The sequence below is a fragment of the Notothenia rossii genome, assembly GCF_949606895.1.
Source record: "Notothenia rossii genome assembly, chromosome: 2".
NCBI classification, from domain to species: domain Eukaryota; kingdom Metazoa; phylum Chordata; class Actinopteri; order Perciformes; family Nototheniidae; genus Notothenia; species Notothenia rossii.
The window spans coordinates 47,965,689-47,981,820 of NC_136904.1; the positions used below are offsets into that span (position 1 = coordinate 47,965,689).

Below are 16,132 nucleotides of genomic sequence, written 5' to 3' on the forward strand. Positions count from 1 at the left end.
AAAGTTCACTTTCTAAATGAACTAGTTCAGTTCACACTTCACGAATTTTAAAATGAACTAGTTCAGTTCATAGTTCATAATTCAAAATTTTGAACTAAAGTTCATGGTTTCAAAAATGAACTGATTTATAGTTTATAGTTATTTTTTCAATACGTTGCTGCGAGCTATTATTTGTCAAAATGATTGCCACAACCCATATAGAACCAAAGACAGCAATCAGAATACTGACATTTCCATAACGCTTTGCTGCCGCCCATTCAGTCCACACTAGTAGCAGCTGCAGCTTTCATATCTACAGTATATTTTCAAAAACATGAGGAAAAACGTGCTGCTTGAATGGTCTTTATTAAGTATAATAATCTAAATATACTTAAAGTACCAAAAGTGAAAGTAGTCATTGTGCAAACATATAACATATAAACATGTGCCGACATAACTCTGTACTAACACAACACGAGGTAGGAACCAGGCTGAGGTATGAAACTAAGGTTGTACCTCAAAGTTCAATATTCAAAGTGCAAAACATTTAAACATTAATTCTCTTTTCATTAAGTCAGTCGCATTCTTTTTTTTCCTGACTTGTTTGCCCAAAGAACAAAAAGTTCTATAACTTGGGTCATAACTTGGGTGCAATATTCAGCCCAAATGAATGAGGTAAAAAAGGTAAAGAAATTAGGTTAAAAAAAAACAATAGCTTAAAGAGTCAGTCAGAGTCCAAGGCCCATGGACAGTACTACTATTACTTTCTGTCCAGTGTGAGTGAAAATACTGAGTGAAGATCTGTCACCACTGGTTACAGTTCAAATAAATAACAAAAATAACTAAATCACAAATAATAATTTGTGAAAATAAAAAAAGAGTCCAAAAGTGTGCAGGGGCAAGGACATTGTTACTTTCTGTCCATCCTGAAGATGCCTTATCTGAATGAAGATCCTCTGTCACTGGTCAAAGTGGTCTGGTCTCTCCCTGGTGGATCTGCTGTTTCTTGCTTCCTGTAAAAACAAAAACAAGATATGCTCTGACTGTTATTGTTATGCAGCTCACCTCTGCAAACCAATATACTCATCTCCATCAGCAATACATTGTACTTCTATAGCCCAAAAAACAGGTCACAACAATAATATATATACCTTCAAATATGTTTGTTGGCATTCAAGATCAGCTGCTTCTCAAAGTTGTCATCTCCCAGCCGGTTTCTCCTGGGCCTGAATGAGATAAAAGAAGAAGAAAGAAGAAGAAGAGAAGGCATTTTAACATCTTGATTATTGTGGCAAACATTGTAACAGTAATCTGTATTAAAGGATTGTGTACTGAGGCAAATGGCAATTACTGAAATAATTATATTAGGAATATAATCACAGCTCATCCCTACCTGAATATTTGACCACAGATGCTGAAGAGCCTCTCTACCGGAGCGCTTGAGGGCAGTGCTGTGTTGTGTTTTATGAACAGCCTTTTGAGTTTTGGAAACTGCATGTACTCATCAAACCCATCTGTGGTTGAGGCATCCAAATAAGTGTCCACTTCAGATTTTTGAGGAACCTGAGGGTTTCTGTTAAATCTGAAGAATGAAGCTGCAGGATCTTTCTTGTTACTTTCGCAACTGGACTGGTTTTGACCTGAGTCTCTTGCATCCGAGTCATCAGAGTTGGTTTGCAATTCTCTTTTCAGCATCAATCTGTACTGCACATGTTCCTCCTCATCTTGGACCCAGTCAAGCTTGAATCTTGGCACCAGTATAGCGGACAGTATGTGCTCCCTCTTCTCCAGAAGATCTGCCAGCCGTGTGCTCAGTGACTGCAAGATGCTCTTTATGAGGGGACGGCATGTGATGAGACCCTCTGCAGCAGTGGCTTTTGTGCTCTCATCCAACAGGTCATTCATATGACATTGCAGTTGCACAATGGTTGGAGCCAGGTACCCAAGAAATATGTTCTTCTCTGCTTGGAGGATGTTTAGTGCATGTGCCAAAGGCCTCATCACATCCACAAACTTGTGTATGAAGTTAACTTAATCTGGTGAGAATCGACAAAAGCCAAACTCATCACTCACATCGTGCAGGAGCAGCTTGTCGTGTAGGGGAGTGGCATCATTTGCAGAGGTGACCTCATTCACATTCATTTCTGCCTTGGTAGTTAGTGTTTTAATGCGAGACAGTCGCTCCATGGAAAGAAATACAGAGTTCCATCTTGTGTCATTTGGCGCAACAAAGCTAATCCCAAGCTTTTCCTCCACAGTATCAGAAGCCTTTGAACTCCGCTTAACCTTGTTCCACAGAGCAGATGCTTTTGCAAAAACAGCCCTCGACATTGCTTTGTAGCATTTTTCAGTTACCTTTTCTGTATCTTTGGCCACTAGATTCAAGGTGTTAGCCATGCACCTTCTGTGAGGGGGGAGAGAGGGATGATACAAATCTTGACAGAGGCTCAGGCTCCATCTGGTCATCTTCATCTGAGCTCTCACTGGCGGCAGCAAAGGCTGAATCTGGTTCATTGGCATCTTTACTTTCAGTTTCATCAAAGTTGACCACTGTCTCTGCCTCTTTGGCATCAATAGCCATGTCCATCCCAAAACAGTTGAATGCCTTGACAAAATTTGAAGCGTTGTCTGTTACTGTACACACCACCTTGTTGTGGATCTTGAATTCTTTGTTCACATCTGACAATACTTTTGCCAATACATCGTGTGTATGTGCTCCTTTAATCCGCCGGCATGCCAGTACTGCAGAGTGTCTCTCAGAAACATCAGTTTTGTTTAGCCAGTGTATAGTGATGCCTATAAAGGACTTATTCACAGCTGTCCAGCAATCTGCTGTTGTGCACACAGCATCGACATCAGAGAGGACAGATTTAAGTTCACATATGTTTTCTTGAAATTGCTTGTTTAGCAGTGTCTGTACTCTTTTTCTTGATGGCACCTTTTTGGAAGGCTGCAACCCTTGAATTAGGTTTATGAAAGCTGGCCTTTCCACTTTACTCAAAGGCTGCAGGTCTCCAGTGATGTAATGCAAAACCAGGTTGTCTAGCTGCGTCTGGGAGACAGTGAAAACAGGGCCGCTCCTGTGCGATATTAATGGGATTTGGGTGGTAGAGGATCTGTTTTGGCTCTCTTTTTTATTCGCCACTCGCACATACCTTGAAAGGCTAGTCGTGTGCTTATTCTCAATGTGCCATTTAAGGTTTGCTGTCGACGTCGTCGATGTACTGACTTGCTTTTTCAAACCGGGCGGACACAGTTTACAGGCAAACGTTAGATTTTTTCCGTCTGAGTCAGTACTGACTTTAACGTAAAACTCTTTTAAATGCTCATACACCGACGCCGTAGAGTCTGACTCTGAGCGAGTGCTGCTGCAGCTACTAATTCATTCATTCATTCAATGCTCGCCGGTTCCGTGGTTCCACATTGTTTGTTGTGAGGAGTCTGATGACGTATATTTTAGTGCGACAGCCAGGGGTGACAGGCGCGTACGCGTCACAGGCAGCTTGCTGTTGCCAGATTGGGCGGTTTTCCGCATTATTTTTAAGCCTGTTTACGGTGTGTTTTAACTGGATTTTTGGCTGAAAGGCATATGAAATCTGGCACACTTTTGAACGCCGTTATACAGCGCTGAGAATGAACGCGTTCTCAATTACTTTCATCGAGCGGAAATACGGTACGTTCAGTTCACGTTCGCCCAAAATATGAACGCGTTCAGGTACATCACTGGGTGCTAGTGGATCGCCGGAGCTGTTAGATTAACAATAACATGCTTATTGTAGTTGTAAGTGCACTGCCTTGCGGCCTGTAGCACCATCCTTGATGGAGCAAATGTGTGGGCTGGACCTGTATTTTACAGGAAAGGAGTGAGCAGAGGTTCGAGTTGTCGATTCTTGTTCTGTTTTCTGTGACTATCTGCCTCACCCTCTTTAGACTTTCAGTTGCGCGCGCTACTAAAGAGACGCGCTACCATGGAAACCAAACAATGGTGTAGCTGTATTCAAGTCCGAGTGGAAACAGTCGTGAGTAAATCTGATTTTGTCAGAAATCGGGAGAAATGCGGGAGAAATATGACCCCGGGAGGAAACCGGGAGAGGGCTATGAAATCGGGAGTCTCCCGCGAAAATCGGGAGGGTTGGCAAGTATGGTTCTCTATGGCACGTTTCTACTGGGAATTGTAGTTTTAAAAGACGTTTTCGTTTTTCCCAAAATTAGAAGTTGACAGTCTTAAACTGTGTACAGCCCTGGAGGTTTAGGTGATAGGAAATACATTGGTGTGCACACATTTAAAACATGTAATTACTAAATGGGTGAAAATTTCTTTTATCCATAATGGGCAGCATTAATATATACCCACATGACAGCTCATTGTTACTTTGTAATTCTACTCCACTACAATTCAGAGGTTAACCTGGTATTTTTACTCCACTACATTTATTTTAGTTACTTTGCAGATTCTGATTAATGATGTGAAATATAAACAACCCTTAACACTAGGACCGCCAGAGGTCGCTGTATACCTAAAACCGCCAACGGGTAAAATGTACCCGCTATAGATTTTCAAGGTACAATGTTCTTTTATTTATCATACAGATCAGTGAATTTTGATCGCACAGGGATGAAACTTATACCGATAGAATCTGTGGATTCTCAGCTTTTCATATGATATAGGTTGTGCAGATAGCATGATGTTTAAAATATCACTAAGAGTGCTGATTTAAACGCTTGGTGTTAGACTTGTGTTTTGTTTAGGTACAAATCTCTCTATCTCTCTTTATCGATATATCTGTAATGTTCTGTTCTATGAACATATAATTGTCTACATAAATAGACAACGCGGACTACTCTCATTCCGAGTGTCCATCTTTATTCAACTGGCACGTAACCTGCACACATGCATTACGTCCTCAACGTGAGCTCAGTCATCCAAGATCTTGTATTCTCCAAGATGTTACACTATCTATAACTATATATCTGTCTATCTCTCTCTCTATCCATCTATCAATATATCTATCTATCTATCTATCTATCTATCTATCTCTCTCTCTCTCTCTCTCAATCTATCTCTCTATCTATATGGAACCGCAGTAGACAAAAGGCGTTGCTATAGCAACACGTCATGTTTACGCTGCATTTTCTATGAGGTAAATATTACCCGCTGGCGGATATAGGTATAAATGGCATTTTCTTTGGCGATTTCTTCAATCTGACTTCATATTGACAATTGTTAACAACAGAGGGTGCTACATAACACACATTCAGGAAAAGTCACGGACTGGGAGACTTTAATATGTTATTGAACAAAAGTTACATACAATAAAAAAACAGCTGCGGTTAAAATGTACCCGTTGGCGGTTCTAGTGTTAAAGCAGACTTTAGTTATACCTGAGTAAAATTCAGGGAAAGGTGATTGTCAAGTGACAACAATTAGGAGAGATATTTGATAGTTGGTGCTAGAGAAGACTAAACATTTATCTGCAGATCTCTATAAAGTATATTCATAACTCGTTATTCTCTAATCGTTCATTAAAGACTGTATATAATTGCTATTTTGCACATCCCTTTCAAGATTTCAAGATTTTCAAAGGTTTATTGACATATCATATACACAACTACGGTGTAGTTATGCAGTGAATGAAAAATTTGGGTCACAGGTTCCTCAACAGTGCATTACAAGACATCTATCAATATGTGTGTATACCTCCACCATTAAACTGTCATATTCTGCACATTTCTTATTCTATCTACATACATAAGAGTATCATTAATGTGTATAATATCAGTTAAAATAAGTGCTTCAACATAGTTAACATTGCAGGAAATCAATATATTAGACGTTAAGTACTTTGTCAGGCTTAATATATCTATCTGTAGATAGATACCTCCAAAGCTTTTTTCTTATTTAAAAGAAGACCCTAGCCTAAAGTATTCTTTAATGTGTTAATAAAGGTTCATTAGATTGTCTGTTTTGCACATCCTCATATTAATATCTTTAGTGTACATCCGACACTAAACTGTTTTATTGTAGACTACTGTAGTACTTACAGTATCTTCTTGATTTTTTATATTCTATATTTCTATCATTGACCTTCTACTTTCCCCCTATGAAAGTATGTACTCTTTAATTTTTTTTCATCAAATAACATTATTCAACAAAAATAACATTATTCAACACAAATAATTCAATAACGTGCTTTAACCACTAGGTGGTGCTCATGTAGCAGGATGAGAGTCATAATTCCTTGTCAAGCATATTCTCCTCGTTTGGCTCTTGTGAGCATGTCACCACCAGGGGGCACCCTATAAAAGGGCAGAGGTTTCTACAGTGATGCAAACACAGGTATGGTGAAAAAAGAGATAACTATTCGAAGCAGGAAAAAATCAGCGTAATATACCATCTGACAAAGGCCTGTGCTATAATGCTTCAATTAACTGGCTATTCTTTATAATATACTCAGATCAATAGGAGACAGAGATGTTAAGTTATAAATCAAGGGTTTTTATTATTATTTACAGCAGGGGTGGGGAACCTTTTTCCTTTCAATTTTTACAACATCCTCGAGGGCAGACCCGGCGTCATGGGCGGGCCCCATGGGGCCGGGCCCGCCCATCCAGGATTTGGGCCCGCTGTTTTAATCAGGGCTGAATACAACATATTAATTGTTTTATTATTAGGCCTATGTGTATTGCTGTTATTTGTAGGGCTTTGTCCTAATATTTATTTTTGTTTTAAACTATGTTGAAAGATTGGTTTAATATCATTTTTTTACTTTGCTATGAAATTCTGAATGAAAGGCTGCGCGCGAGACTGGTTTTTTCACTGGGTTGAGTCGTGTGGGTTTTTGAGTGAGATGCGGCACAGCAGCCTGTCAGTTTACTCTTGCTAGATTAGTTTGGCTATTATCATTTATATTTATCCGCAACAATGGATATCAGGAAGTGGTTCACGAAAAGAATATGGCAACTCAGCACCAGATGCAGGCACATTAGAAGAAATCAGTTACGTTACCAACGAGCTAGCAAGCCAGCCAGGGACAAGGGAGGCTGGCAATCAATTATATTTTGAAGAGAAATTGACTCTCAAGCCGGCTCTCTCACAAACTGCTCTGTGCGCAAGCAGACCGCTGCACACGCTCTCTGCCTCGCTCAATCTCTCTATCTCCCTTCCTCTCCATCGCTCAACCTCATTCCATCTCTCCACCCTGTGTGCGCTTCTCAAGTTTGCCTGCGTGCTTGTGGCACAGCGTTACAAATGCGCCACAAAACCAACCAATGGATATAGCCTAAGACCGTCAACAGCCTTATGGCAACCTAAAACCCCTCTCTTTCCGTAACAACAATTCGCGAGACATTATTAATGAGACATTAGAGACTAAATGAAAAACATCTCGCGCGTCTAACAACCTCCCCCCCCCGTTGACAATTCAGATTTCCCGGGATATGTACGTTTCGGGGTGGGCCCGCCCTGCTAAATCAAATGCCCGCCCAGAGATGTACAGTATGTCTGCCGCCGGGTCTGTCCGAGGGCCGTACAAATTATTGAACTAAACCTCTGCTTAAAAAAAACTAAAATCACAGCCAATTCATTTGGCCTTTCTTTCATGCTGTGCAAAGAAAAAGCAACCTCTTAATCCAGATATCTTACCATGACTTGCGCATGCATGCATGTGCACGGTTTGGCATGACCACCAAAACAGAAAGATATGGACACAAGATGTGTGCAAATGTATTTAGTATCCATGTGAACATGATTTAAGTGGGGGGGACTTAACCTCCTCTAGGGGGGTCCGGGGGCATGCTCCCCCGATTTTTTTTAAAATATTGAAGTTAAAAGCATCAATCTGGTGCACTTTGAGAGCAACATGAGGAGATCTATGGGTACATCTTTCAACACCCATTTGAAACAGAACTGTAAGCAGATTTTTCTTTTTGGATATTTCACAAATCACTCCCCTTTTAAACTCTGTTCTTGTTATTTTTAACAACTTTTTTGTTACTGTCATATAGTATTTTATACCTGTTTTTTATTTAGTCTCTAATGTCTCATTAATAATTATAATGATCATATCAAGGTGTGCCTTAACCTCACTGAGCTGAGGTTATTTGAGCCTCTCAGGAGAGAGCTCTCTTCCACCTGGTTGTAGAAAAGCTCTTTAAATTCGTTAGCATAGCTGGCTAACCAGATGCTAATAACAACAGATCGCCACTGTGCTTACAACTAAAGATACAGCCACGCAAACACTGCGGCATGTGTACGGCTCCTTATGGGTACTGCAATATTTGAAGAGCTGGAGCGATGTTCCGGTGCTCTCCGTAAGCTCTCTAGTCTAGTCTACACTCCTTTCAGACGAGATATAACCACGTGAAGACACGTTACGCTCGTGTTGTGTTCAAGGAACCTGTCCTTGGCCAGGAAAAACAGGCACTCACTTGTTTAATTATTTTGCGATCTAGATTTCTTCTTCTTTTTTGAAGTGAGAAGTTGTCCGTCAGTCGGACGGACTAACGGACGGACTGACGGACGGACTGACGGACCCCCCCCCCCCCCAAAACGAAAACTCTTCGGTTCTCCACGATTACACAAGTCACCCAAAGCAGCGTTAAAAAAGCGGGAGGTTCCGAAAAGCAACTAATTTGCATCACTGTTTCTAGCTGGCTGTCTCTTGTTTGTTGGTACACAGACCCAGCCCCACTTGCGTGTTTGCCGTGTTTGCTTCCGCCACCAGTGCAGGTAGGTTGCAGTAGCATCAGGGGCGGACTGGGACTAAAATTCAGCCCTGGAAACTGACCCAGTCCGGCCACATGAAATGTCAAATGTTAGAAATCCGCTGTTTATTATTTAAAGTTTTACGTCCGATTCGCTCCTTTTCCCCTCTCTGTACACAGCTCCAGTGTGGGCATTGGCCTGTCATCAGATTTCATTTTTAGTTGCTGCTGTAGCGGAAGTTTAGTACAATTCTTTTTGATGAAATACTCCAAATTTCCACCCTCCATAATTGCACTTGCTTCACTTGTTTGCTACTTTTTAAGGGCGGTGAAGGCAGTTACAGTACGAACTGAAGTTGATGCGATTTGATTGGATTGTGAGGCATGACGTGAGCCTCATCTAATTGGTCAATCCCTCAATTTTTTTTCACCAAGGGAAGCCAATTTCGGCTAGCCTCCTCTCGCAACAGAGTGCAATCTACTGTTTCACCATAACATCTAGAGGGGCGCTGTTTCACTCTTTGTAAAATACTGGGGGAGAGACGGGCCGGCAGAATAATTACCGAAACTAAACAAAGTGTTTTTATTTATTTATTAAAATTATAACTACAATCCAAAAAAACAGGGGAAGCCTGGCTTCCCTTGGCCTCCAGGAGAAAACGCCACTTAGTTCAAGGGATAATTCTCACCCACCTCTTGCTCTTGCCCTGCACTTGTATGTGCCAGTTGAGATTGTTCTTCCAGCAGCTCAACTCTGTCCCTCACCATGAATGCAGGAGGCTGCCTGTATATCTGAACTCGCGCCCTCATCATTCTCTTCATCATATTGCACGTTCTAAACTGCTGCTGATAGTACTGCAAAAGGTCTGTCAATTTGCAACATTTATATGCTTCACCTGCTGCGAGTGACTTCACCTTTTTTTCTCTTGCCTTCTCGGCCCCACCTTTTTCTTTTCGTTTTCTTTGATTTTTATCCATGTTTTTTCATTCTCCCTGTCTGCCGCGGCGTCTAATCCCTTCTCTTCGTGTGGCCGGTCTTTTTCTTCTTCGTGTGTGATTATTTGACAGATAAGAACCACACAACTGCATTAGCGGCCGCTGTCGCCCTCTGCCCGTCAGTGCAACTTAAATGATGACGTTAAACACATTTTTTTTAAAGGGCCGGCCGGCCGTCAGCGGCAAGAGTGCACATAATGGTACAACATTTAACAATGAGAACATATTTGATATTGTGTTTGTTTATTACTTTGATTTGCGTATTTAGCCCCCATTAACTGCGTTTCCCTCTTTGTTTCCCTACTTAGTTACTGAGAGCTGAAGGTTGTGGTGCTGGTGTCCAAGGTGGTGGTTTTCCTCTCTTCTTTTGTGTGTGATGTGCTCCCCCGGGATTTGATTTCCTGCATGTATGACTGGGGCGATTTAAGTTTGGTTTGTTTGGGGATCCTTCCACTCACTCGTTGACCCTATCCCCCCACTGGTAAGCCTCAGCCCCTAATTCATTTTTCCCCTTTGTGCTACAGCCCTGTGCGACTGTATTGATTTGTGCTAAATAAAATAGTATATTTTTGAGAAATTCAAACCACGTCTCCTGCTCCATTAGTATTCGAACCTACGCGTCTTCTCTATAACTGAAAAAAAAGTGTTAATATTTCCTTGGGTGAAACTCCCAAGGTGGCGTTGTCGGAATTGTGAATGGTGTAATCAAACCAACTTTAACAAATACATTCACCTATCCTCCCGTCTGCGGCTACTGCCACACACACAAGGTAAGCACAGCATACTAATAATAAATTTGTATTATTAGTGTAGGACACTTATGTATAACATCTGAAGATGTGTAGTTTTATTCATGTTTTTACATAATTTTACAGGATATTGCTATACTATTTCTCATGTTTTACTTCTAACATTAATATCTGATTTATAAAACATCACAGAGAGAAAGGCATATCCGTCATTTAATGGTAAGCTATTGCAATTGTGATTCCATAGATGTGTCTCCCATCACCTAAAACCCCTGACTATTCTTTCAACTCAGTATTTACATTCTTATATTCAAAGAAAATCAGCAATATCTTTAAAAACTACAAGTCCTTTTCTATCAGCTGTGCACCGTTATGGTGTAAATATAACCTATCTACCAATTGGACCAAATATAAAAGTCAGCCGAATTAAGGTTGATACTGCAAGGAGACGTATTGTGTGAAAAGAAATGGAAGATGTTGTTTAATTGCTGATATATTTATGATCCACGCAGTGCGGCTGGTGGAAAATATTTTCGGTGGGGCTGTGGAAATTAGTGATGGGCATTTCGAATCCCTTCGGGGACACAAATCTTTTGATTCAGTTAACTTTAAAGATTGGTTCACTGATTCGTTCACCGGTTCGCGAACGACTTCTGGTGATTTGCACGTTCGTGAACAATTCGTCTTTGTACTTAATTCGTTCAGTGAGTCTTCACTACTGCCGAAGTCCGTACAAGAAGTTTGCTGGCGTAAAATGTATGATATTAAAACACATTTTCCACCTCACCTTGTTGCCCCATGAATTATGCTCTGGGAATAGGCTATATATTATTTAAGAAATATAATTGGCCATTGTTAAATCTCATAAATGTGTGCCTGACTATACGATGTATTACAGCAGGCTAGCACGTTATACTTTCAAACTCATGCATGTACTATGTGGCCTAATTTAAATCCCGAGCATTAAACTCCATTTGGCCAAGTTCAAAGTGAATAAAAAATATATCCTCTACATCGGTGACGATTTATTCATATTCTATGTACCCATCTATGTTTGTTTACCTTTAGCTAGCGGCTAAGCTAGTGGGACGCTACGGAGCCCAGCTATCCACCCTCTGAAGCTTTTAGGGCCGACAGGGGTAAGAGAATAACCCGCTAACGCTGTGTGTGTGTGTGTGTTTCACAGTAGCGGGACGCTATGGAGCTCAGGTATCCGCCCTCTGAAGCTTTTAGGGCCGATAGGGGGAGGAGAATACAACGCTGTGTGTATTTATCGCTAAGCTAGCTGGACGCTACGGTTCAGGTATCCGTCCTATGAGGCATTTATGGCGGACAGGTTGAGGAGGATGTCCCGCTCCTGTGTTCCTGTGTGTGTGTGTGTGTGTGTGTGTGTGTGTGTGTGTGTGTGTGTGTGTGTGTGTGTGTGTGTGTGTGTGTGTGTGTGTGTGTGTGTGTGTGTGTGTGTAACGGAGCTCAGATGAGAGGGCTCTGATTACAGTTTTAATCCTCTGTCAAACTGCAGTATCATCACTGAGCGATCAGAACTCGCGACAGGGGAAGCAAATACAGACATCACACGACGTAGCTTTAGTTTGCAAAACACGGAGATATGCTCACCTTTTGCTGTTATTCTGATCAAAAACGAGAAAAACGCGGATGAAGGTCCAATGTGTCTGTCAATTTGAAAAAGTATTGATAATCCATAATTCCATTTTTATGTTAAAAACTGAGTTTTCATTAGCTGCTAATGATAGCTTCCAGAGTGATTGACAGCTTCCTGTTTTGTCTCCTTGGATACGAGTCCAAACAACTCACAGACTGCACCGGGCGCTGACGTAGGCGCCCTGTGACCATCAGATTTGACAACGCTTATTGGCTGAAATTATGTTTTGGCGGCATAGTTTAAAGATAGCAACAGTCAGCTGCTAGTGGCTGCTGCTGCACTGGTTGAGGGCTCCTCTCTTAGCGCCCAGACGACAAGAGAGAGAGAGAGGGCAGGAAACATGTGACTTATCAGTAACTTTAGACATTGTAACACAATTTTAAACGATATTTTATTGTAGATTATACATTTTACTGATACCAATTATATAATATTTACCTTGTTTATTAAAAATAAAAAATAAAAAAATAAAAAATATTTTTTAAAATATTTTTTTATTTTTAATTTTTCATGTGGGAAGAGGTTTGGTCTAGAAGTCTTCTCAGCAGGGCTCTATAAATAAAGAACTACGGCAGATGTGTAATATGTAGGGGTGCACCGAATGGGAAATTCTTGGCCGAAACCGATACTGAAAATAGGAAACAGTTGGCCGAAAAACCGAATGCCGAAAGGCCGAAAATGATGAATAGAAATATATATATATATATATATATATATATATATATATATATATATATATATAGAAATATATAGAAATATATATATAGAAATATATATATAGAAATATATATATATAATCTATACATTTTTTACCAATGTTGTTCAGCTGCCTGATTATGGAAAAAGACATGATTATGGCAAAACTTTAAACTTAAATAATAATCACTATTATGGGTCCATAAAACATTTATTCAGCACTTTTGAATGCATACAGTACATTAATTCCAAGTCAAGTGCATTTTCTTATCTCTGTAGGATAACTACAACAAAGTGCATTCAGAACAAAGCCATGGTGCTTTAAAACTGCATAAACATCTAGGCCAGTAGGCCTACAACAAAATAGTGTAAATAAAGACTAACAGCCAGGCCTTCAACAACAATAAATGCACCTATAAGTTTGGTAACCTAACGTGTTGTTGTGATGACGTAATCAAAACGCGGCGACAAGCACGGCGTGCGACCATGCTCGCGGCTGGCTCACAGCCAACATGTCTGCCGCTTGGAGATATTTAAAACTATCAGAGAGAGAGGCGCGGATTGCGATTTGTAAAACGTGTTCAGCTGACATTTCTCGAGGGGGTGTAACTGCAAAGACTTTCACCACTTCGGGATTACTCCACCACTTGAAATCAAAACACCCGGACAAATATGCGGAGTATGATCAACGTAACCCTGTTCTCTGACATTCGGTGATATATTTTCGGTGCTAAAACCCTTTCGGTCGAAAGCCGAAAGGGCCTTTTTAACAATTTTCGGCCGATAATTTTCGGTGGCCGAATATTCGGTTCATCCCTAGTAATATGTAATGCAGCCAAACCGTGTATTACAATGCAGTTATGTGATGACTTCCAAAGAGAAAAGCAAGCACACTCGGAATAAAGTATTATTTTCTTTTTTTAAATGTTTTTCGGATTTAATATCGCATCAACACCATATCCCAACATGCATTGCGGCTAAACAATCCAATTACCAAGCTTTTAGCTGAGGATCTTGGGTAATCAGTTCAGTGGGTTTGTGTTGTGTATCGTGATGCTGCTCGAAATGTCCCTTATAGGCCTACGTCTGTTTCCGGTGACTTTATTTTGAAATTCAGTTCCTGAGAAACGGCTAAAAAGCCAGAGATTATAGAATTAAACGAATAAATAAAAACAAGGATAATTGTGTGTTATTGTTGAGTAAATAACAGTGTGTTATTCAGAAAAGAATAACAAATTAGAAGAAAAAAATATTTAAAAAAATCCAGATTTCATTATTCTGAGGCTCTGAGCCCCATTTATTTTCCTCACAGGCGGCAAAAAAAGTCTGACATTATACAATTTAAAATAAAAACAATAATTGTGGCTTGATATTGAGTAAGAACCAGTAAGAACATGGTTTTATGAACCGCACAGCTTCCGGTCTACCAAGATCCGACGGACAAAACGTGGCGTATCATATGCACGCAAAACTCGGCATCAGATCTCAATGGGAATGGTTAGCGTATCATATGCACGCAAAATCGGACTTCTGCGTATCTATTGCACGCATTTCCGATGTGTAAAGTCGTGTCATTTGTACGCAGACTAAAGAGAGTGGGTTGAAAAATAAATATGTGTGCCATACAACACTCATATTTTCTCCTGAAAAGAAGATCTTAAACTTGTCATACGTCCCATACAGTACCTTACACTCCTGTGACATAATTTTGTGATGATAAAGCAGCAAAACCACTGAAAAAAACGGGGAGTAAGATTTACATAGGAAAATCGAGGTAACAAATTGCACTCAGAAAACCTAAGTAAATTTAACAACATATATTTCAAGTAGCATCAACTTACAGTTAAGAAGTGTTTGTTACTTAAGGCACTTAAGTAAACTTTACTGTCAAATTTCAGTTTTTTAAGTACATTTGACTTACTATTGCATAGTAGATTTTACTCGAGATTACATTTGCATCTTATAACAAATCTCCAGTAAAAACTATTTGGCTTTTCAGGTTGTCTTTATTTGCTATTCTCACCTTTTATTTAATAAATATGTAGATAATATTTAAATATAATTATTAAGTAACATCAAATGCAATTCTTATTCAATAAAACTGTTTTACACTAAGGCTACTACATAACATGAAACAGTAGACACTTTTAAACAACACATTTATTTTTGTTCTGTTGTCTGATGCATGCCATGATTAATCTACAGTTTACAATGATTTGAACAAATATTGCACATACATCAGTTAAACCAGTGGTTCTCAAACTTTCTTTCTTTTTCTTTGTAGAAGTCGGGCCCCCCCAACACAAATTGTCACGTAATGGGCCAAGATAACATTTATTAAAATACATCAATATGAACGTGAGCATTCCTTTCAAAAAAATATAAAAAATCACTTTGCTAGAACAGTTATAATAAAACAATGCTCCTGGGTTTTTGGTCTGTGTGGTCAAAAAATAAATACATAATACAATTATGCAATCCCTTTGCTAGAACAATAAGTTATAATACTTTGCCACTTTGCAATCCGTGCAAAAAAATGAAAAGAAAGAAAATGCTGATATTTGGCAAAAAAGTGTGACTTATCACAGGTGGCTGCAATGAGCCTGTTTTGCACTGCACATTTCTTCAAAACGGGGGTGCAGGCTCAGTGGCGGCGCTAGAGATTTATTTCGGGGGTGATGGGGTAGCTTGACGTTTCATAGAGGGTGCTCAAACATTTAGGGTTTCCCATTAATGTACCGGTCGCTACAGTTGAATTTTCTACCGCAACAATCCCAACGCAAATACATTACATTGGATTTAGCTGACGCTTTTATCCAAAGCGACTTACAATAAGTGCAGGAAGATACAAACTTGAAAAAAACAGAATCATATAAGTACATCAGGTTTCATAGAGCCAAAAAATGTCAAGTGCTACTCAACTGGCTTTAGATAAGCCAGTCCGTTATTACAGTTTTTCTCAATCGCTAAACCCACTATTTAGAATCAAAATTCCTTTCATCAAACCAACAGCACAGCCATCGAAACAGAAAACCATTTCTCTACAACAGTATACCATTTATCATTGATATCACACAAAATGCAGATGCTCAGCAGTGTTTTGCAAAACAGATCACACAATTCTCGAACTGAAGTTACAATTCTCTACACAAAGATCAAAAATCTTTTGTGTAACTCATGTCTACAAAACAAAAAAAAATCTTCTCACAGTGGATAACACTTCCTCATAAACTTAGACCATAGCTACACTAATTGACACTTGATGTGCAAAATATTAACACTTGTTATCAGTCAATCACCCCATTGAAAAAGGTAACTCCATGGAATGTATTGTATACCTTACAGT

General features: G+C 39.7%; 1 long non-coding RNA gene across 1 annotated transcript; it reads right to left on the reverse strand.

Moving 5' to 3' along the window:
• Positions 1-326: 326 nt before the first annotated feature.
• LOC307029249 lies at positions 327-12,236 on the reverse strand. The gene is made up of 3 exons (XR_013805275.1): positions 12,045-12,236; positions 1,131-1,205; positions 327-992 (listed from the first exon to the last, which is right to left on the reverse strand). It is a non-coding gene; the product is annotated as an uncharacterized lncRNA (long non-coding RNA).
• Between the last annotated feature and the right edge of the window lie 3,896 nt (positions 12,237-16,132).